The sequence below is a fragment of the Capricornis sumatraensis genome, chromosome 14, assembly GCF_032405125.1.
Source record: "Capricornis sumatraensis isolate serow.1 chromosome 14, serow.2, whole genome shotgun sequence".
NCBI lineage: Eukaryota > Metazoa > Chordata > Mammalia > Artiodactyla > Bovidae > Capricornis > Capricornis sumatraensis.
Window position 1 is genome coordinate 77,744,659 of NC_091082.1, and position 25,007 is coordinate 77,769,665.

General features: G+C 40.1%; 1 protein-coding gene and 1 pseudogene across 4 annotated transcripts in view; one reads left to right on the plus strand and one right to left on the minus strand.

The window, feature by feature from the left end:
- Window positions 1–25,007, minus strand: part of RPS6KC1 (ribosomal protein S6 kinase C1) — a 210,640-nt gene that overhangs the window by 158,144 nt on the left and 27,489 nt on the right. The gene's annotated exons all lie outside the window — the stretch shown is intronic.
- LOC138090670 (NADH dehydrogenase [ubiquinone] flavoprotein 2, mitochondrial-like) lies at window positions 23,263–25,000 on the plus strand (annotated as a pseudogene).

The following is a 25,007-nucleotide window of genomic DNA, read 5'->3' on the forward strand; positions in this document are numbered from 1 at the left end:
GCAAAATGTTAATGAAAACAGAAGCATAAAGAGATTCTTAGTTATAGGCACCACAACTTACTGGAAATAAATCAACTTCTTAGCAGTTATCACAGAGCCGCAAATGAGTGAAAGAGAGGAAAGAAATAGACGGATTAAAACAGAGCCCTCAGTTGCTTTAGTCAAAGCATTAAATACTGTACATCCGAGAGTACAGAGAAAAGAGGTCACTTTTACCCGGCCATGCTTCTTCCAGGAGCTTACTAAGTACTTAATATAACGATAAAGTAAGGAAATCTGTTTTTTAGCAACTTTTTAAAATATCACATCTGTTTTCCACTCACTCAGAAACACAATTAATGATTAAATTTTCGTATGCTAACTAAATTTGTGCCAAATCTCTACTCTCCCTATTGTTTATAGGGAAATTTGTTTCAAAACGCTCAACTCTATTGTGAGAGCACAGAATTACAAAAAAAAAAAAAAAAGATGTTCTAAGCTAGGAAACATCACACACATCTAATCCAACATACTTTAAAACCAGCACTTACATGTAAGATTACACCATCTCCCAGCTGACAAACTTAAGATAATAACTAGACTTTGTGGAAAATAACTGAGGTTCAAGCTTGTTGATTTTAATCATGACATCACCTTAACATGGTTAACAACAGAAAGTGAACAGGTTTTTAAACAGAAATAGAATAGAAATGGCTCTACATATATAACAACAGAAATGAGTGTGTATATATATAACAGTAGAAATGGTTATACATATGTAACAATAGAAATGGGTATATATATATATATATAAAACAATAGAAATAGTTATATAGAAAATGAACAGGTTTTTACAAGTCTATGAAGTGTAAATAAGCAAGGTAGTATGATCACAAAAACGCTAGTTAACCTTAAAAAAAAGAGAGAAAGACTCCTAGTTATACTACCCAAGGCAAGAATTTGAAACTGAATAATTAAATGCCTCAGCTTAATGTGTCTCGGGTCTAATGAAACGTTAACCCTAACTTAATGACAACTGAAAGAAATGGTTTGAGAGATAGACCTGGGTTCAAACTACTTGCTCTCTCACTTGGTAATTATAAAATTTAGGTTGATGACATTCTAATTTACAAAATGGAGAAAATGAACAAGGTACTCAAAATGAATAATTCCATACCAAGCACATGCATGCATGCACAGTCACTTCAGTCGTGTCCAACTCTGTAACCCCATGGACCATAGCCCGCCAGGTTCCTCAGTCCATGGGTTTCTCTAGGCAAGGACACTGAAGTGGGTTGCCATGCCCTCCTCATCAAGCACATAAAAAGCTCTTAATAAACCAATCATGGTTTCTTTAAATCTTCAAGTACCATTATACTGTCCAGTATATAGAATGGGCTAATATATTTTTGTTGACTATTTGAGTAAATAAAAACTTAGAAACTCTGTCCATAGAATCTTCCAGACAAAAACATTAGAGTGGGTTGCCATTTCCTTCTCAAGGGATCCTCCCGACACAGGGATTAAACCCATGTCTCCTACATTAAACCCACGTCTCCAGCATCAGTAGGCCCGTTCTTGACCACTGAGCTATCTGAGAAGCCCGGGGCGGGGGGGAATAGACAATAATTTCCAGCTTGCCTTGAGATTACATGTGGACTAAATTCTGACCAAAAATATATGAATGAAATCTATTCTGCAGCTTACCAGAAATCTCTTTAAGAGATAACTGCTACACACCCTCCTATATACACTCTCCCCCTCCTCCTCTTTCTTCTGTCTCCTTTTCCCCTTCCAGGAAGGACTAGGATGTGGGAGGTTAAAAACAAGACAGAACAAGGCAGGAAGGAGTTTGGATTCCTGATCACTCTGGAGCCACCTTGCCTGCAGCTACATCCAGAGCATATGCCATGAGAAGCCAGAACTAATATTATCCATTATGCTAAATCTACTAGTTTCCAGTTCACACTCAACAACTACACTGAATTCTTCCAATGACAAAAACACGTCTAAAGTGACACTGCTAGCTTACCTATCAATAATATTCTCTGGAAACAAACTTCTGAGAACTGTAACATGTAGCACAAATTCTCTGACCTGAAAACAACCTAAGATATTCAATCCTGGGGGAAAAAACACATTGGCCAAACAGGCTAAAATGACAGCTAAAAACGTCCATTATCCCTTCTTTTGCCTAAATAAGAATTTGAGTATTCACCAATGCTTATGATTATTGTCCAGCATATTTATCCTTTAAACAAAAAAGCAAACTGCAGTACCTATAAATTCAGTAGTAGTAATTGCGTGAGCATCTATAATCTTAGAACAGAAATCCAGAAAATGCACACATTATATTATGTTTCAACCCATGAGACAACCCGATATTACCTTCAAATGAACTAATAATTTGTTGAGAAATATAAATGAAAAACTTTCCCATATTTGATGACATCCTAAAAAAACGCTAGTTTACTAGTTGAAACAAATACACAAAAATTTGGCTGCTTTAATCCTAGTGTGATCAATGACTCACCTCACCTCCCCATTAAAGTAGATTTAAATGCTTAAGTTGTGAGTATATCAACTTCTAAGTAGAATAAACATGTCAAAAGTGCATTTTTGCTCTATTTCTATTGATCTATGCATTTCTATTCCACTAAACTTGGACAAGCAGAGATGAATTAGAACATTTTTCAGAGTACAACCAAAATTAAAGGCTAATGCATTAAAAGGTTCAATTACACTAAATCCTCTCATCAGAACAAATATGATAAAAGAACATGTTCACTTCTTTGTTCCCAAGATATTTCAGAATAACAAAAATAAGAAACAGTATTGGTAGCACAGACAAAGAGAAGCAGATAAATTTTAATGCAATGACTACTGGCTCTAATACATGTAACAAAGCCACCTAATTTGACAATTAAATTTAAAAGTAGCAAGATTCAACAGTAATTCTAATGGGAGACAATGCCCTAGGGGCTACTCTCAAACTGTTAATCTTTTAATATCATCATAACCTCCCTTGAAAGTCAACAACAATGAGAAATTATAAACAGGTGCTTCTCTTACAGCCTTTAAATTTCCATTTACAGGAATGGAAATTTTATTTTCTTGTGAAGAGTAGAAAAATTATAGGTAATTTATGATAGAAAATGTAAAACAAATTTTTCCTGAGGTTTATTATGCAGTATTACACATTATGTACTATATTATTTGTGTGAGTGTGTATATATTATCTTTAAGTCACTCTACCACCTCCAAATTACTCCACAATGGTTTGCTATTAAAAGCAGCAGAAGGAAAATTAAACCAAAACCTTCTCACAAAGCTGGTAAAGCACTGAAAATACAGTCTCTCTCTTTGATTTCTGGGCTTCCCTGGTGGCTCAGAGGTTAAAGCGTCTGCCTCCAATGCGGGAGACCTGGGTTCCATCTCTGGGTTGGGAAGATCCCCTGGAGAAGGAAATGGCAACCCACTCCAGTACTCTTGCCTAGGGAAGCCCATGGATAGAGGAGCCTGGTACGCTACAGTCCACGGGGTCGCAGAGTCAGACACAACTGAGCGACTTCACTTTCACTTTCTTTGATTTCTAAGCTGTCTTTGAAACCTTCTCCATTTTTTTTTTTAAATTATAAAGAACAACTCATGAAAGCAGGATTTACAGCTTTTTAAAAATGCAACTGTCAGTAACCAAAACCCAGTTAAACAAAACCAAAGGTTATCCTTGACCAGTAAGAAACTAGCCAGAGAAGCTTGGTACTAATTCCTAACTGTATTAAAAACTGATTCACAAGGCAAAAAGAAGAGAGAGGCCGAGTTCTTAGGTGTGAATTCCCTCTAGTCAACAGCACCAAGAACGTACCTCTAGTTAAAGAAGTTAGATTTAAGACTCCTTCCGACTAAGAAGAATGTATACTCTGGGGAACCCTGGGGCGTTTCACTCAGAGGGTGTTAGAGAGGACTTACAGAATTAGTGTTTCTCTTGGCTGCTGGGGGAAAGACTCAAAGAAGTGGGGCTTTGTTTGCTCTTTCAGGAATTGGGAGCCATTCTAAGATTCTGTTAATTCTATCTACTTCTTCGATTCTATGGTTTTAATAAATTTTACTATGAAGCAAGAAGAATGAAGAGAGGCTAAGGCTGTGATTTATAAAAGAAACTCTGCAGTCACCATGGTAGCCGGGATGAAGCGAAGCTTGATCATTTTTGTGACTTGACAATGTCCATCTTTTTGTCTGTGTTCAGGCATGATGACAGAATGGTCTTGTTTTACTCTTGCTCCAAAGACACAGGGCGCCCTTGTCTAATGCTCCTGTTCTGTGAAACTGCTTATATGCAACAGGAGAACACCACAGCCTAGCTGTGAATGCCAGGCCAACCCTAGTAAGAAACACCGAGGTCGAACAGATAGGGAGTGTCGGGCAGTTCCTTCCTCCATCTGCCAGCAGCTGCTTTTCCCATCCTCACAGGAAATCACAGTGTGAGGAGAGATGTAACAAAACAAACAAAAAACAGTTTTTCATGATCTCAAAAAAGATCAAGATTGCGAAACCTACAAACTAATACTCTTTTAAAATGTCAGAACAAAGACCCAGCACAGCCAATAAATAGTTATTTTTTAAAACAAAAGCAAAATAATAATTTTTTTTAACGTCAAAGTCATGAAAAGACAAAAAAATGCATAAGGAATAGTCTAAAGAAACGAACCTACAGATATAATCCTGGATTAAAAAAAATTTTTTAGAATAATTAGAGAAAACTGAATATTAACTACATATTTGACAACAGTATAACATCAGCATTAAATTTCTTGAGTAACGGGAAATATGGAAGTAGGGATGAAATGTCACAAGATCTGCAATGTATTCTCAAGTGGTTCAGGAAAAAAGTGATACACACAGACCCAGGAAAATGTGGCAAAATGTTCTTTAGTGAACTTGAGCCAAAGGTATACAACTGTTCACTATATTATTCTTTAGGCTTTTCTGTAAATTTTGCAAGTTAAAAAAATTGGAGAAAAGGGCCAGACTGGTGAGACATAGAGCCAGGAGGGGAAAACAACCATCTCAACTATCCCCAAAAAAAAACAGAGAACTTCCTAGAAGAGACAATTAGAGCCCTGGAAGGCTAACCGGAAGCTTCTCAGCGGAGCCGGGCAACACTGACGGAGGAGACACGGAGAGTGTGGTGAGTTAGGGGAAGGGCAGACCGAGCAACAGATGAGAGCTAACGGAGCTGGTGTGCACCAAGCACTGAGCTACACACGCTACCGATATGATCCTCAGGACAGGAAGCTGTAATCCCTAACTCCTCAATAACAACACAGGCTCAGATGTTAGTTTGTACAAGATCACATCACTAGTAAACAGTGGAGAGGAGATTTGGGCCTAAATCTGATTCCAAAAGGCATGTTCTTTTCCCTGAAACACTCGAATAGTAACTACAGATCTGATGGTTCTGTAAATCACAAACAGGACTCTTTTGCAGCTGAGGCTCATGTACTAAAAATGTGAGACTAGCTAAAAAGATAGATGATTAACTAAAACTTCCCTGCACACAGCCACAGCTGCTGCCTGCAGGGTTCACTGCAACTATAAGTATTACAAATGGACTGCACCAGTTACTGAAAGAGATAAATTGCTTACTTACTAAGATTAATAAGAAACTTTCACTCTTTAATATGTAAGGATGTGTAGAAAAGTTGGAAATAACCAACTAGCAACAGACAATAATAGCTAAGAATCTCAACCAATTCAGAAGCCATTCCCTTGCACCCAGTGACAGCTAATCATTTAATTTGCACAAGATCACAAGCTACTTGGGCACAGTTGAATTCCACAATACAGAAGGTGTAAGGTAGAAAGTAAAAATATCTCTCCACCCACGTCACCACAGGCTGCACACATTAGGTATGTCTTCACACAAACATGAATGTCTATTTAAATACAGATGGGATCTGACTAAACATACTGCTATGCAACATTTGTTTCTTTATCTTAAAAATAAATCTTGGACATGTTTTCATATCAGTGTACCACAAATAGCTGCAGAATCCTGTAATTGTCTAAGTTTGTATGGCACATCCATACAATTATATAGTGAGAAAACTCAGCTTCAGTTTTCTTCTGTTGAAGGAGAGGGAGGGAGAAACAGAGAGCAGCGCTGACATACATGACCTACCATGGGTAAACAGCCAGCCAGCGGGGAGCTCTGGTGATGACCCACAGGGTTGGGCTGCGGGAGGGGGATGGAGACCCAAGGAGGGGGCATATGGATACAAATGGCTGACCCACATTGTTGTACAGTGGAAACTAACCAAACTAAAGCAACTACATTCCAATAAATAAAGGGGAAAAAATGCTGCAAGGACACTCATCTGTATACACATATATGTGTCCAGACATATGTTATGTGTTCTCAAAGTGTAGTCCACAAACTGCTGGGGGTCCCCCAAGGGAGTTCAAAGAATCAATAAGGTCAAAACCATTTTCATAATGATACCAGGACAGCAGCTGCACTCTTCACCACATGGACATCTGCACTGGCAATCTAAAAGCGGTGGCAGTAAGCCGCTGACCTCTTGGCATGAACCAACACAAGGGCACCAAACTACATTGATTAGTAATCGTCATATTCCTTACTGCCACTCATATTAAATTCTTAATGCCAGTTTTACATAAGAATGTCCATGATGAAGCATAAAAATTAACTTTATTAAACCTCAATACTTGAGGCCATTTCTTTTTGAAAGTCTGTGGGTAAAAAATATATAAACTACTATGACTTGGATATCTGACAGATATTTTCTCAAAAATAAACAAAGTGAGCCTAACACTTCAAAGAAAACAACCAATGGCATCATTTTCAGTGATGAAATTCAAGCTGTCAATTCACTATAAGCTTGACAGCTTCCTAATACTTTAAAAAATTTCCTTTAGAGATCTGTGGTGATAGTTAACATTTTCGGATTCTATTTAATGAAAATGGCCAACATTTGCAAAATCTGCATAACTCAGGGAACCAATACTTGTCAAATGATCAATGCATGCCATAAGCTTACACATAAGTAAAAGATACATTCAAATCTAAGACAGACAAATGGATTTTAATACAACAAAGGACCAAAGGTTCATTGATTGAGTGTCAGATTCCATAATGTAACTAAGCCTTTAAGAAATTACTGCTGTCTACCCAGCCATAGAAAAGAATAAAATTTTCCCATATGGAACAACATAGATGGACCTCCTAGAAGGGAGTATGCTTACTGAAATTAGTCAGACGGAGGAAGACAAACATTGTATATTTTCACTTATCTGTAGAATCTAAAAAATAAACAAATGAGTATAACAAAACAGAAACAGATTCACAGATACAAAGAACAAACTAGTGGTTACCAACAGAGAAAAGGGTGAGGGGAGGGGCAATTAGTGGTAGAGGATTAAGAAGTACCAACTACTAGGCATGAAATAAATATGATACCAGGATGCAAGGCACAGCACAAAAAATATAGCCAACATTTTATAGTAACTGCAAATACAGTATAATCTAGAAAAATATCAAATCACCATGTTATACACCTAAAACTAATATAATACTGTAAATCAGCTATACTTCAATAACAAAAAAGAACAAATTTACCACTATCAAGCTTCAGTGTATCAAAGAAGAGTATCCTCAACTATCTGAAAAGCTGTTAAAACACTCCTCCCTTTTTCAACAACATCATATGTGTGACCCTAAATTTTCTTCATATGCTGCTGCTGCTAAGTTGATTCAGTTGTGTCCGACTCTGTGCGACCCCACAGATGGCAGCCCACCAGGCTCTCCCATCCCTGGGATTCTCCAGGCAAGAACACTGGAGTGGGTTGCCATTTCCTTCTCCAATGCATGAAAGTGAAAAGTCAAAGTGAAGTCCCTCAGTCGTGTCCAACTCTTAGCGACCAGGCTCCTCCATCCATGGGATTTTCCAGGCAAGAGTACTGGAGCGGGGTGCCATTGCCTTCTCCGTATACTTCATCACATTTCACCACAGACTGGATCCAGAAGCAGATATGAGAATTAGGAATTTTTCTTTTAATCCAGGCATTGAAGATTCATTTAAGTGAACTAATACTACACTAATTTTTCATAAAAATACTCACATTACATTTTTAACTAAGTACAAAAATATTTTTAAACTTCTACTGTGATAAATATTAATAGCTACAACCACATAAACAATAGTTTTTCAAGCTTTAATAATTTTTAAGAGTGTAAAGGAGAATTCTGAAGCCAAATATCTAATAATCAATAATCATCTCCCCGTAGACAAGAGAATAGATATGTAGTAAAATTTACTAAAAAACAGGAAAAGGTATATTCCAAATTGTCCTCCCCAAACTATGCAAATTTCTACTCTTCCTATATCTATTTCCCCATACTAGTTATAATCAAACTTTTAAATTTCTGCCATGAGACTGATTTTTAATGGTAACATTGTCTGTAACTAGTCCAGCTCTTAAACCTTAACTCATTATTTCTGTATTTTTCAAGTATATATATGGTTAGGCATGGTGCTACAAGCTGAAGATACATCTGTAAACAAGAACAAAGCAGTCTCTAAATAACACAGCTCAGGAAAGGCAGAGGAAAAGACAGGTATAATACAAGAGAAGTTTCTTTACTTTCAGAATACAAAAACAAAAAACTGTTGGTGTGGCGTTATAAGTATGATTCTTAAAACTCCTCAGAATAGTCAATTTTCTACATTACTTGCACCTTCATAATAAAAGTAGAGAATCAGAAGACTTAAAAACTTGACCGGATGAAAGCCACATCCTAAAGCACTTCTGGATCACGACACTTGCTTCAACTGTGAGACTCTACATTTCTGAGAAGGCAGAGGCTCCAGTCACTGTATACAACAGTGCCCATCTCTAAAATGTTTCTTGAATTAAATGTGCTCATAAAACCCCCAGATGATTAAGGGTTAAGCTGAAATTAACCATAGAAGACTCTAGTAACAGAGTCTTATGTTCACGGCATGTAACCAGCTACAACTTGACAACCTTAAACAGGACAGGTGTCATGAAAAAAAGGAAGGAACCACAGAGTTTGGATAGTAACTATGAACAGAAAGCAAGAGAAATGTGGAGAACCAATGGGATGTCTAGACTCAAAGGCCAAAAGCAAGCAGTCAGAGGTTAACAGCCTACAATAACAGGAGTTCGTGGATCCCCAAATGCTGAGTACAAGAACGTAATGAACGGATGGAACCATCAGAACTCATGGTTCTGTGGCGAGTGACCAGTTGCCCACTTCCCTCAATTGTTTTTTTATCTTTCTAATTATGCATCCAAGATACTTCTTGCCATTACTTATATTTTGAAATGTCAGCATATATCATAAATTGTTAATATTTAGCATTTATTAAAATTAAAGAATTGTAGCAAGAAGCTTTCAATGACCCCTTTATTCTGGCATAAATGTCACTGATGTTGCTATACTATGTAAGATTCTCTGCATCTTGCGCCCAAATCTCAAGGAGCTGTGAAAACCCACTGAACATCCTGAGGAAGCAGGTGTGAAGCTCACGAGTACCGTGATCCTGCAATCAAATCAGAATGAAGAAATCCCTGTGCCATGAGAACTCTGAGCCAACAGAGCCAGGATAACATCATGTCACCCAGAATTCTTCTAAAATCAAAGACAGACAGCAGGGTTCAGTCAAGAGATCAAAATCACACAGCAACTGGAACAGGAAAAATTTAATATAAAGAATTATTAAGCATGACAATGGAAAAATAGAAACTCTAAAGTGAAAAGAAAATCCTAGTGAATACCCCAGGGTACCTAAGGAAGAAAAAACTTGGAAGGGGGAAGCCCTCCCCACGGTTTGATCTCAGATCCTCTTGGAAAAGGTATGGTTACAGCCACTGGATTGGGAAACATTTGCTGGGCTCCACGGACTAGTCCACAGTCACCAGGAAAGACCCCCTCCATACTTCAGAAGGGACAGGGCTGGCAAGTGGGCAACAAGAGAATCACAGTGCCGGGAGCCCACGCATAAAGCAAGGTCATGCAAGGCCTGGGGAACACGCTGTCAGGGTCAGCAAGGCCACAGGAAATGACTTTCTGAGGTAAGGAAGGCAGGCCGAAGCTGTCAGACTGGCATGCAGAAGGGGGGAGCATCAAGAATCTGCTCGCCTACAGGGCAATGAGGCCTGAGCTTTAGTGTCCTGTCGGAGGGGTACAGAGTGCCAGCGGGCTGCAGCTGAGGGGCAGATACACAGAGAGAGTGTGTGTGAAGCCCACTCTCCAACAGGCCTGGAGACCGTGGAGTGCTTAGCTAGATGGCCATGGACTAACTGCAGCTACAAGCTCATCAGGAGCCTGGGCTCCAGGTGTATGGCTGAGGCAGATGCTTCTGGCAACAGCACAGCAAAAGCAAAAAAAAAACAGTCCACAGCAGACTGCAAAGAGGGAGAGGAGACCTGACCCTCCCAGAGTGCCCCGCCAGTGTCCCCTACAGTTAAGCATATGTTTAAGTGGAGCTTAACTGCAATACTCACTGTAAAGGGAAATGCTTAAGGAGTCCAGCCTATTAATGTGGAACAGGAAATGAAAGGACCTGAAGGGAATTCCCTGGAGGTCCAGTGGAACTAAAATGGGGGAACTAAATCCCACAAACCCCACAGTGAGGCCAATCAAAAAAAAAAAAAGGAACGGACCTGAAGCTAAGAGGCAATAAATGGATAATGGATAATTGGCATGGCTTCTTGGAACCAAGAAGAACCAACGTAAGAGCCCCAGGAATTCCAAGACGACCTTGCAAGGCAGCATTTCCCCAATGCTGATAAGAAATATAGCTAGCATCAGAACATACTCTATAAAGCCATTATACAAAAATCAACATGGTATAGAAACAAGAATTAATGTAAGAATAGACAAATAAATGCCACAAAAGAAAAAACCCTTAATTAATGGCAATGCATATGAAAAGTATAACAAAGATTTCATTAGGAAAAATACAAATTATTGAATAAGTGATCTGACAACAGATATCTAACCATCTGAAAGAAAACTAAAATGGAGCATCATCTGACATCCCATTCAAAGAGAAATTCCACACAGATATTAAAAAGAATTTTTTAAGCTATAAAAATCATCTTACAAGCAAATGTAGGTATGGGACAACCTTTCTCATCAGGACCAAAACCATAAAATCTTGGCAAGGAGGTTAGTGGAGGAACATTCAGGAATAAAACTGAACATATAAAAATTTGTTTGGCAAAAGCTATCATAAACAACTCTGAAATAAGCACATGTAAGTGTATATATATATATCGGAGAAGGCGATGGCACCCCACTCCAGTACTCTTGCCTGGAAAATCCCATGGACAGAGGAGCCTGGTGGAATGCAGTCCATGGGGTCGCGAAGAGTCGGACACGACTGAGCGACTTCCCTTTCACTTTTCACTTTCATGCATTGGAGAAGGAAATGGCAACTCACTCCAGCGTTCTTGCCTGGAGAATCCCAGGGATGGGGGAGCTTGATGGGCTGCCGTCTATGAGGTCGCAGAGTCGGACACGACTGAAGTGACTTAGCAGCAGCAGCAGGTGTTCAGTTCAGTTCAGTTCAGTTCAGTTCAGTCGCTCAGTAGTGTCCGACTCTTTGCAACCCCATGAATCGCAGCACGCCAGGCCTCCCTGTTCATCACCATCTCCCAGAGTTCACTCAGACTCACGTCCATCGAGTCCGTGATGCCATCCAGCCATCTCATCCTCTGTCGTCCCCTTCTCCTCCTGCCCTCAATCTCTCCCAGCATCAGAGTCTTTTCCACTGAGTCAACTCTTCGCATGAGGTGGCCAAAGTACTGGAGTTTCAGCTTCAACATCAGTCCTTCCAAAGAAATTCCAGGGTTGATCTCCTTCAGAATAGACTGGTTGGATCTCCTTGCAGTCCAAGGGACTCTCAAGAGTCTTCTCCAATACCACAGTTCAAAAGCATCAATTCTTCGGCGTTCAACCTTCTTCACAGTCCAACTCTCACATCCATACATGACCACAGGAAAAACCATAGCCTTGACTAGACGGACCTTAGTCAGCAAAGTAATGTCTCTGCTTTTGAATATGCTATCTAGGTTGGTCATAACTTTTCTTCCAAGGAGTAAGCGTCTTTTAATTTCATGGCTGCAGTCACCATCTGCAGTGATTTTGGAGCCCCCAAAAATAAAGTCTGACACTGTTTCCACTGTTTCCCCATCTATTTCCCATGAAGCGATGGGACCAGATGCCATCATCTTTGTTTTCTGAATGTTGAGCTTTAAGCCAACTGTTTCACTCTCCTCTTTCACTTTCAACAAGAGGCTTTTTAGTTCCTCTTCACTTTCTGCCATAAGGGTGGTGTCATCTGCATATCTGAGGTTATTGATATTTCTCCCGGCAATCCTGATTCCAGCTTGTGTTTCTTCCAGTCCAGCATTTCTCATGATGTACTCTGCATAGAAGTTAAATAAGCAGGGTGACAATATACAGCCTTGACGTACTCCTTTTCCTATTTGGAACCAGTCTGTTGTTCCATGCCAAGTTCTAACTGTTGCTTCCTGACCTGCATACAGATTTCTCAAGAGGCAGGTCAGGTGGTCTGGTATTCCCATCTCTTTCAGAATTATCCAGTTTATTGTGATCCACACAGTCAAAGGCTTATATGTGCAGATTTGCACATGAATGGAAGTATGTACAACATATGCATTGTAATATGTATGCACATAAATGCACTGTTTCCCAACTACAGCAGCTGGGCGAGCCTTGGAATAGGCTACAGTGAGCCTGTCTACCACCCAGAGAGTGAGCTTATCTACTGCCCAGACAGAGGACCCTGCGGCAGCCAGAGTCCAGCCAAAAAGTGGAATTCACACAGCAGTTTGAAGAGGGAAAGTCTTATAAAGAATTATTAACTATTTGCACAGGACTAACTACTAAGAAGGAATAAAAGAGAAGTGTAAGGAATATCCTAGGATGGAGGAAAAGAACCGAAGGCAGTCCTAGCAAGGGGGCCTGCTCCCCAGGGCTGAATTCGGGCCTCCTGGAAACAGCGGCTGCAGCAGACTGGCTAAGAGTCAGCTGGGCTGCCCCAGCCACTTGCTCTGCAGCAGGAGGGCCAAAGGTACTGGGCTGAGAACTGCAGGCTGGACAGCCAAACAGGAAACTCTGCTGTGGTATCAGCAGGCCACAGGTGGAAAGAGGGGAGCCCTAGACAGGAACTAGAAACAAAACTTGCTAGAGGGTGAGAACCACTGGGAAGCCCACACACGTCCATGCCACTGGCAACACAGAGCACGCAGGAGCATAAGTCCATCTCCCACAGGGTCCCTCCAACACCTCGACGGATTAAGTTTATACATGCCAGTTGGAAAAGTAGGTCCAATAAGGGGGGAAAATTTGGTGAATTTGGAGCTAATTTTATGCAAAAAATTGATAACTAACATAGTTTCTAAAAACATTCCCCACAAAAAGCAACCAGGGCTATATGAAGAGATGGCTGATTCCAAGGATGGAGCATATAAACTCACAGATGAGCACTGAACATCTTGTTATGCTTAAAAGTAGTAAGTGCTTTAAAAACACAACAACCACAAAAACATTTGATGGTGAAAAGTTTCAAGGACAGAGAAGCCAAAGTAAAGGGGCCCTACTGGTCAAAGCTAGAACAATTTGGGCATCTGGTACCCTGAAAGAAAGAGTGAACATGAAAGTCACTCAGTCGTGTCCGACTCTCTGCGACTCCATGGACTGCAGCCTTGCAGGTTCCTCTGTCCATGGGATTCTTGTCCAGGCAAGAACACTGCAGCATTCCCTTCTCCAGGGGATCTTTCCGACCCAGGGATAGAACCCAGATCTCCTGCACTGTAGACAGATTCTTTACCATCTGCGCTACCAGGCAGGCCCAATGAATTCTGAACTATTGTGGGGGGGGGGGGGGGGAGGAATTAGGTATATGAGTTCAAATAAATAATGGATAGATGGATAAATGCACAAATAGACACTATACACAAACATGCAGCTATACAGATAGATAACATAGACTCAGGTAAACAGAAGAACAGTTACAAAGACACACAAGTAAAGAGATAGGGAGGATAATCACTAAGGTAGAACCGGTGCTGGAACTGGAAAATCATTATTATGAAGCCATGATGGGAGCTGGTGATGGACAGGGAGGCCGGGTGTGCGCAGTCCACGGAGTCACAGAGTCGGACAGAACTGAGCGACTGAACTGAACTGAAGCCACGATGGAAACACTGGTCTGTGCAAGAATCTATGGGTGCCAAATCTAAGGGGCAGTTTTGTAAAAGAGCAGAATATATTCATGGTCTTTAAAGTTTTGAAAGAAAGAAAGGAAGAGAGGGATGGAGAGACAGAGGAAAAGAGGAACTCAAATATATGTGATAGTCTCGAGGCAGCCCCAACGATACTAGGTCCTAATTCCTGGAACTTGTAGACGATACTTTATTCAAAGAGTGTGTGCAGATGTGATTAAGGACCTTGAGAGGCAGAGATTACCCTGGATTATCAGGATGGGCACTAACGCCATCACAGATGTCTTATAAGGGAGGGGCAGAGAGAGATTTCGCACAGAGAAGGCAGTGGAGCACTGAAGTAGACAAGAGGCTTGAAGATAAGGGCCTTGAAGGCTGAAGCGATGCTGGCACAAGTCAGGGAACACACCCAGTCACCAGAAACTGAAAGAGGCAAGGAATGCGTTCTTCCCTAGAAGCTCTAGGCTCTGCTAACACCTTGATTTCTGCCCAATAATACTCATTTCAGACTTCAGGCCTCCAAAACTATAAAAAAAATAAAATAAAATAAAGCTCTATTGTTTTAAGCCACCACAAAAACAAACCTTCCTCTAATTTCTCTCTCACGTTTCACTAAAAGAGACAAGAAGAAACCACATCAAACTTATTAAACACTTTTGTTGGAAATCTCCCAGCAGCACTACCCTCTTCCCTTGGTACCGTCCCTACTTCCCACATCTCTGTACGCAACCATGTTGCTAAACTTTCTACAGCTATGTAAAAAGGACCCACTCCCTTCCTCTAAGTTCCAGGAACATTTACCTCGTTTTCCTGCAAGCCCTCACCTGCAGTCTTATCAAAGACCACAAGGCTTCTATAAACAGCTTCCTCAAGACAGTGTAGGCCCTCACACTCTCCTCAAAGCCCATGGCTCATTCCAAAGCCACTCTCCACATTTTTGGGTTTTGTCATAACAGCACTCAAACTTCCAGGTTAAAAAAAAAAAAAAATTTAAGTACTGATTGCGATGTAAAAAATTATCCCAAAACTTGGTAGCCTACAATAACAAACATTACTATCTCACACAGCCTCTGATAGTCAGGAATCCAAAGAGGCTAGGCAGGATGTTTCCAGCTCAGTGTCTCTCATGAGGCTGCAGTCAAGCTGTCAGCCAGCACTGCAGTCATCTCAAAGGCCTACTGGGACCGGAGAAATCTGCACCTAAATTCATCCACACGACTGGACCAGGTTTCACGTGACTGCTGGGTGTGGGTGCTGGCCTCTATTTCTTCCGGTGTGGGCCTCATCGTGGGCTGTGTGTCCTTACAGTATGAAAGCTGGTAACCCTCAGAGCAAGTAATGAGAGAGAAAGAGACAATATCCCCAAGAGAGAAGCCACAGCTTTTATAACCTAACCTCAGAAATGACACACCGCCACTTTTCTTTACGCTACTGGTCACACAGACCAATCGATTCCTGGGAAGGGAATAAACAAATGTGTAACTAGCAGGAGAGAAGGATTGCATATGGCCATCTTGGAGATGGTCTATCACAAAAGGTATGGTCCAAATATTTAGCAAACTAGCACACAGCGTGAATTTGATTTACTGGTGTAGTATAAGGAAAAAAGATCCCATTAAAGCTATATTGTCATAACATGTGTATGTGTGGCTGAGCCCCCCTGCTGTTAAACTACAATACAAAATAAAACGTTTTTAAAAACTTACATTGTCACAGTAGCCATCACAATTAAACTTAACAAAATATAACTGTTACCTGTTTAATGAACAATATTCACAGTCATAATGATACAAATATTACCTGATATAATGAACAATATTTACAGTCATAATGATACTAATATTACAGATGAAGTTGATTAAAATTCCAGATTTGAAAATCATTCTACAGATTAAGTATGGAATCTTAATTATGATTACTGAAAAGAATATAAATATTACCACCTTTGAGAAATGTTAAAATAAGCATACAAGTTTCAAAAGCTGAGTGGTAAAAGGAGCTAATGAGGTAAAAGAGAGGATAAATACACTCTTAGATTCATCTTACAGAGACAAATGGTATTGTCCATAGTTATGGAACAAAGAAATAGAGACATGGTCAACAGAAGAACTAAAAATATTACGTAATAATACAGGGGAACAGGTAAGTCAAAATCTTACCTACCAGAGCAAAAAGTAAATAGACACGTCATAAGCTGTTACACCAAAGAACAAAGAAAAAAAACTGCATAAATTTACTATTATAGATACAGAATACACATTCAAGAAATGAAAAATAAAAAAGATAAAAGCCAGTTTTCTCTAGAAGCAAAACTGGGAAGAAGATGCACAGAGCAGAAAATTACAGTGTTTTTTTGTGGGTTTTTTTTTGAGGTTTATAACCATTTGAACATTGGTTTATAACAGTAAGTTTCTCATGTATAACATTATAATTCTACTTTTGTACACACCACAGCATGCTCACCACCAAAGTCTAGTTTCCATCCATCCCTATGCACTTGACCCCCTTTAACCATTTTGCCCTATCCCCACTACTCTTCCCCCTGGTAACTACCAATCTGTATCTACCTGTTTGTTTTTGTTCCATTTCATTTCATTTAGATTTCACATGAGTGAAGTCATACAATATTTGTCTTCTTCCATTTGACTTATTTCACTTAACATAATATCCTCCAGGTCCATTCATGTTGTTGTAGATGGCAAGATTTCATTGTTTCTTATGGCTTAGTAGTATTTGATTGCATATATATATACATATATATACACACACATATATGCCGGGAGCCAGCGTGAGGAATTCCACCCGTGACAAGGTCATGCGGCAAGAGCTCTGATGGCAAGGCTAATCAGAGCTCAGGTTTTCCCCCTGGAATTTCCTGAGCATCCACCCCCCCAAAAAAAAGAATCTGCCTGCTTTTCCACTCTTCTGATATTCTCTGGAAAAAAGTCAATTCAGGGCTGTAGTCTTCTGCGTTTGAAAAGGATGTTTCAGTTAAACCCCCTCTGATAGCTCTCTAGCTTGCCTAACAGGTTCCCCAGACTTCTTACAGCCTGTGAATTGCTTACAGCCCCCCAACCGCGAGAGGCACAAAGCTTGAAAGCATCTTAAGATACAGAGCCTTTTCTAAAGAGTTAAAAATCATATTGGTGACGGGTTTTCACTGTTGACTCAAGGATTGCTGCCAGACCTCCATATTCTTTATCTTTTAGGCACCTGGAAGGATGTTACTCAATGCAAGCAGGATGTAGAAAAAGATACATAGTAGTTTTGATGTTAGCAACACTAGACTTTTGAGTTAATTGCTTCTCTTTTGCTGTAAATCACTGTACACCCTCTACTTGTTGTAAGTTGTTATATCTTTGCTGTGTAAGAATGTAACTTTATTTAGTGCTTTCTGAGAGTGGCACCAGACCTTGGGAAGATCAACACAAATAAGTCTTCTGGTTGACAAACCCTTATCAGAAAAAAGGCTGTAAAATGTTAATTGGCTCTTTTGGCTGGAAGATGATGTAAATTACCTAAGACTTGTGTATACAATTAGGTATGCAGAGAGAAAAGCCTGGTTTTGATAACAGTCTGGACTGCTAACGCTGCATAACTTTGTGTTACCCATTGATCTCCATGTTTTATCAAAAGTATAAAAGGCCTTCTGAACAATAGAGGACGGAGCCAGTCGCTGGACTGGTTTCCCCCGTGTCTCTCTCTCTCTTCTTCTCTCCCTTTCCCTCCCTCTGCTCTTTACTTTAATTTCAGGCTGAATTTCCATCTGGGGCGCGGAGGCTCACCAAAGTCTACTTACTTGCCCTGGCTGTTAAGACTCGTGCGAAAGGGAGCCTAAGGCGAGGCACCCTTAGATATTCAAGCGAGCGACGGTGGCCCAACGTAGATGGTACAAATTCCTTGTCTGGAATTTTATTGGTCTTCCGTGTAATCCAAGCTATTCAGCCCTCTTCCTCCACTTAATTTTCCTACTACACTATTGTTTCTTAATCTAATCTTATATCAATCAATAAATACATTTTTCTCACGCCAATGCTGTCCACCCTTCAAATTCCCTGGATCCACCGGGGCTGGACCCCGGCACATATACACACACACACACACACAAACAAACATCTTTATCCATCCTTCAGTGGTATTTAGGTTGTTTCCTTATGTTAGATATTATAAATAATGTTGCAATAAACATAGGTCTGTATACATCTTTTCAAATTACTGTTTTCATATTCTTCAGAATACCCAGAAGTGAAACTGATGGATCATATGGTATTTATATTAATTTTCTGAGGAATCTCCACACTGTTTTCCATAGTGGCTGCACTAATTTACATTCCCACTCCCAGTGTATGAGGGTTCCTTTCTCTTCGCATCCTCTCCAACACTTCTGACAACCAGCATTCTAATGAGCATGAGGGGATATCTGACTGAGACTCTGACTTGCATTCCCTTGACAGTGATGCTGAACATTTTTTATGTGCTTTTTGGACATCTGTATGTCCTCTTTGGGAAAAGATTTATTCAGAGTCTCTGCCCATTTTTTAATCAGGTTGTTTGGTTTTTTTGTTGTTGACTTAGAAGAGTTCTTCATATATTTTGAATATTAGCCCTTAAAAGGTATATAATTTACAAGTACCTTCTCCCACTCAGTAAGGTGTCTTTTCATTTTGTTAATGGTTTCATTTGCTGTGCCGATGCTTTTTAGTTTGATGTCATCCCATTTATCTCTGCTTTTATTTCCTTTGCCTGAGGAGTCATATCTAAAAAAATTACTGCCAAGACTAATATCAAAGAGTGTACAGTCTGTTTCCTTCTAGGGATTTCACGGTTTCAGATGTGACATTCATATCTTCTGTACATTTTGAGTTAATTTTTTGTGTATGGTATTAGACAGTGTGCCAGTTTATTCTTTCGCACACAGTTGTTCACTTTTCCCAGCACTAATGGAGAGACTTTCCTTTCTCCATGGTAGGTTCTTAGTTATCCATATGTATGTGTGGGTTTATTTCTGGGCTCTCAATTCTGTTCCATTGATCTGTGTGTCTGTTTTCTGCCAATAACATGCAATTTTGATTAGGACAGCTTTGTGCATGCATGCTAAGTCACTTCAGTTGTGTCCGACTCTCTGTGACCCCATGGACTGGAGCCCGCCAGGCTCCTTTGTCCACAGGATTTTCCAGGCAAGAATCCTGGAGTGGGCTGCCGTTTCCTCCTCCGGGGGCGCTCTGCAGTGTAATTTGAAATTAGCGAGTGTGACACCTCCAGGTTTGGTCATTTTCCTCAGGATTACTTCAGCTATTCCGGATCTTTTGTGATTCCATACAAATTTTATGATTTTTTTGTTCAATTTCTATGAAATCTGTTGTTGGGATTGTTGACAAGGATTGAATCTGTGGATAGCCTTAGGTAATATAGGCATTTTAATAATGTTAATTCTTCCAATCCATGAACATGGGCTATCTTTCCATTACTTTCTGTTTTCTTCAATTTCCTTCAACAATGCTTTACAGTTTTCAGTGTACAAGTCTCCACCTCCATGGTTAAGTTTATTCCAGAGTATCTTATTCTTTTTGCTGTGAATGTAAATGGGATTGTTTTCTCTTTCTGCTAGTTCTTATTAGGGTATAAAAATGCAACAGTTTTGTATTTTGATTTCATATCCTGCAACTTTACTACATTCGTCTATTATTTCTAATGGATTTTTGGTGAAATGTTTATAGGGGTTTCTATATATAAAATCATGTCACCTGCAAATAGTGACAGTCTTACTTCTTCCTTTCCAATTTAGAGGTCTTTTCTTTTTCTTGCTTAAAAGCTCTAGCTAGGACTTCCAATACTATGTTGAACAAGAGTGGGCATCTTGATCTCACTGATAAAAGGACAGCTTTCAGGTTTTCACCATTCAGTATGCTGTTAACTATCAATTTGTCATATATGGCCTTTATCATGTTTAGGTACGTTCCTTCTATAATTTTATTTTATTCAAAGTTTATCACAAACAGATGTTAAAATCTGTCAAATGCTTCTTCTGCATCTATTGAAATGATCGCATGATTTTTATCTTCCATTTTATTAATGTGGTGTAGAATATTAATAGACTTGCAGATACGGAGCCATCCTCGTATCCCTGGAATGAATGCCACTTCATCATTATGATCCTTTTAGTGCATTGCATTCAATTTGCTTAATATTTTGTTGAAGACTTTTGCATCTATTGCAAAAGATAGAGATACTGGCCTGTAATTTTCTTTTCTGCATGTTATCTTTACCTGGTTTTGGTATCAAAGTAATGATGGCCTCATAAAACGTGTTAAGAAGCACTCCAGTCTCAATTGTTTGGAAGGGCTTAAGAAGAACAGGTATTAAATCTTTGAAAGATTCATAGAATTCACTGCTGAAGTCATGTGGTCCTAGACGTATGTTTTGGGGAGGTTGCTTTTTTTTTTTTTTTAGTTTCAATCTCTTTACCAGTGATCAGTCTATTCAGATTTTATACTTCTTCATGTTTCAGACACGAAAGCTTGAATGATTCTTAGAATTTATCCAGTTCTTATAGACAGTCCAAGTTGGTGGTATATTCATTCATAGCAGTCTCTTATCATCCTTTGTATTTCTGTAGTTTCCATTGTAACTTCACTTCTTTCCATTTCTGATCTCATCTGAGCCTTCTCTCTTAGTGAGGCTAGCATAAGGTTTGCCAATTTTGTTTACCTTTTCAAAGAGCCAGCTCTTAGTTTCACCGATCTTTTCTACTGTCTTTCAAATCTTTATTTACTTTCACTGTGACTTTTCTTATGTCCTTCCTTCAACTGACTATATACTTCACTTGTTCTCTTCTTCTAGTTTCTTTAGTTTAAGGTTAGATTACGAGAGATTTTCTCGTTACTTAAGGAAGGCCTGTGCTGCTGTAAACTTCTGTCTTAGAATTGTGTTTTTGTGGCATCCCATACATTTTGGTATGTCCTATTTCCATTTTCATTTGTCTTCATGCATTTTTTATTTCTCTTTTGACCAACAGTTGTTCAGTCTCCACATACTTACGATATTTTCCAGCTTTCTTCTTACAGTTTGATCTTCTTTTTTTTTTAATTAATTTTTTGGCTGTATCAGGTCTTAGTTGCAGCATGTGGGATCTTTCCATTGCAGTGCAGTAGTTGCAACATGCAGGCTCTCTGCTTGTGGTGCCAGGGTTAGTTGTCCCACGGCATGCAGGCCCTTAGTTCACCAGCCAGGCACTGAACTCACATCCCCTGCATTAGAAGGCGGATTCTTAACCACTGGACCACCAGGGAAGTCCCTGCCCAATTTTCTTAAAAAGACTCAACTTGTGTCCCAACATACAGTCTATCCTTGAAAACAATTCACGTACCCTTGAGAAAAATGTGTATCCGTTGCTTTTGAATGGAATATTCTATATATATCTGTAAGAATGGTCTAATATTTCATTTAAGGTCAATGTTTCCTTGTTGACTTTCTGTCTAGATCTATCCACTGATGTAAGTGGGATGTTCAAGTCCCGTAGTATTATTGTGTTGCTGTCAATCTCTTCCTTTAGGACTGTTAATAATTGTTTTTATATTCTGGTGCTATGTCAGATGTATATATGCATATTAATGAGCCATGTCTTCTGAATGGACAGTCCCCTTATCATCATATAACATCCATTTTCATCTCTTGTAATTTTTTTGGCTTTAAGCCTATTTTTCTGCAGATGGTGACTGCAGCCATGAAATTAAAAGACACTTACTCCTTAGAAGGAAAGTTATGACCAACCTAGACACATATTAAAAAGCAGAGATATTACTTTGTCAACAAAGGTCCTTCTAGTCAAGGCTATGGTCTTCCCAGTAGTCATGTATGGATATGAGAGTTAAACTGTAAAGAAAGCTGAGCGCAGAATAATTGATGCTTTTGAACTGTGGTGTTGGAGAAGACTCTTGAGCGTCCCTTGGACTGCAAGGAGATCCAACCAGTCCATCCTAAAGGAGATCAGTCCTGGGTGTTCATTGGAAGGACTGATGTTGAAGCTGAAACTCCAATACTTTGGCCACCTCATGCGAAGAGTTGACTCATTGGAAAAGACCCTGATGCTGGGAAAGACTGAGGGCAGGAGAAGGAGACGACAGAGGATGAGATGGTTGGATGGCATCAATGACTCAATGGACATGGGTTTGGGTGGATGCCGGGAGTTGGTGATGACAGGGAGGCCTGGTGTGCTACGATTCATGGGGTCGCAAAGAGTCGGACACGACTGATCAACTGAACTGAAATGAACACATGCTTTCTTCTGGCTGACATTTGCTTGGAGTATCATCTTCCATCCCTTCACATTGAGCCTTTATTTGTCTTTAGAGCTGAGCTAAGTATCCTAAAGGCAACAAACAGTTTTTAATCCATCTGGTCATTCTGTTTCTTTTGAGTGAATTCAATCTATTTACATCTGGGGTGATTACTGACATTTGAAGACAGGACTGCCATTTGTTTATCATTTTCTGGTTGCTTCATGTTTTTTTTTCTTATTTCTACCACTTTAGTTTGGTGGTTTTGTGATGTCTTTCTCAGTTTCCTCTTTATTATGTATCATGTTTCTGTTCTAGATTTTACCACACTGTTTTTCTTTTATGCTTTGGTCTTTTGGCTGCAAGGCAGGTGGGATCCCAGCTCCCTGACCAGGGATCAAACCTGTAACCTGGACTGGAACGCAGTATTAACCCTGGACCACCAGTGAAGTCCAATACAGCAGCATTATTTTTAATAGCCAAAAGGTAAAAGCAATCCAAGTGTTCACTGATGGATGAAAAAATAAAACAGTGTACACACACCCGAGGGACTACATTCAGACATAAGAAGGAAATTCTGATACATGCTACCACGTGGATAAATCTTGAGCAATGATGCTAAGTGAAATAAGCCAGCCACGAAAAGACAAATGCTGTATGATTTTACTTATATGAGGCGCTGATCCACAGTTTGTTGAATCTATAGATGAGGAACCTGCAGATACCGAAGGTCGACTGCACTACACCTGACAAGGAACTTGAGCACCCACAGATTCTGGTACCCACAGGGGGTCCTGGAACTAGTCCCCCAGAGACACTGAGGGACAGCTTTGCAAGAATAAGTTAATGTCACCCTTATGTTCCTACAGGGTTTTTCTATTTGCCTGACTGGTTAGAGTTTGAGTTGTTCTGGTGCTGATTTTTTCATGAAAGGGAGGAGTAAATGCACTCTGAGTTAACAAAACCACAGCAAGAACATGAAAAAACAAGTGACCCACAAGGACTGCCGTCTAGCCTGCCATGTTCCTCTCTGTGGCATTTGAGCCCGCAAAGCTAGCCTCACCACCCGGAGGAGAAGATGTATAAGGAATCTGCATAAGACAGCTGTGCAAAATGGAGCTGGAGGAGCCTTATTTGTGCACAGAGATACTCTTGAGAATAACCCAGACACTCCATTTGATTTCATACCAGAAAATTCTAAGAGGACAGAAGCAACCATTTAAAAAAAAAAAAAAAACCTACCCAGCAGAGCATAAGGCGGTAGCTGTGCTTCCACTCCTGGATTTAGCCCAGACAGAGTGGCTGGCTGCCCCTCGCTGCATGAAAAAGGTTACAGGAAGTTCTGCAATTATCTTCAATGAAAGTATATGAAGCAGCAATTTTTTATATAATGTACAATCCAAAGCCAGTTGTTCAGTTCAGTTCAGTCGCTCAGTCGTGTCCGACTCTTTGCGACCCCATGAATCGCAGCACGCCAGGCCTCCCTGTCCATCACCAACTCCCAGAGTTCACTCAGACTCACGTCCATCGAGTCAGTGATGCCATCCAGCCATCTCATCCTCTGTCGTCCCCTTCTCCTCCTGCCCTCAATCCCTCCCAGCAACAGAGTCTTTTCCAATGAGTCAACTCTTCACATGAGGTGGCCAAAGTACTGGAGTTTCAGTTTCAGCATCATTCCCTCCACAGAAATCCCAGGGCTGATCTCCTTCAGAATGGACTGGTTGGATCTCCTTGCAGTCCAAGCAACTTTCAAGAGTCTTCTCCAACACCACAGTTCAAAAGCATCAATTCTTCGGTGCTCAGCCTTCTTCACAGTCCAACTCTCACATCCATACATGACCACAGGAAAAACCATAGCCTTGACTAGATGGACCTTTGTTGGCAAAGTAATGTCTCTGCTTTTCAATATGCTATCTAGGTTTGTCATAACTTTTCTTCCAAGGAAAGAAGAAAAGTTTTTTTAATTTCATGGCTGCAATCACCATCTGCAGTGATTCTGCAGCCCCAAAAGACAAAGTCTGACACTGTTTCCACTGTTTCCCCATCTATTTCCCATGAAGTGATGGGACCAGTTGTTAAGTATCATATTCAAGCCTGCACTACTATGCCTTGCATGCTTTGAAACTTGGACAGCACACTGGAGGCCATTCAGAAAAAAACCTGGAATAAAGGTTGGGGAGGCTACACCTGAACAACTTTTCACTCTTACAGATGTGGAATGTTTAGAAGGCTGTGTAAACGCACCAATGGTTCAAATAAACGACAGCTACTACGAGAATCTGACACCTAAGGATACTGAAGAAATTACTGAGGAACTCAATACTGGCAAAATCCCAAAACCTGGGTCAAGGCGTGGATGCTTCTCATGTGCATCAGTCAGCGGTCTCACCTCTTTGACTGAACCACCTAAGACACTTGCTTTTGGTGTGCAAGCAGGCCTTTAATTTATGT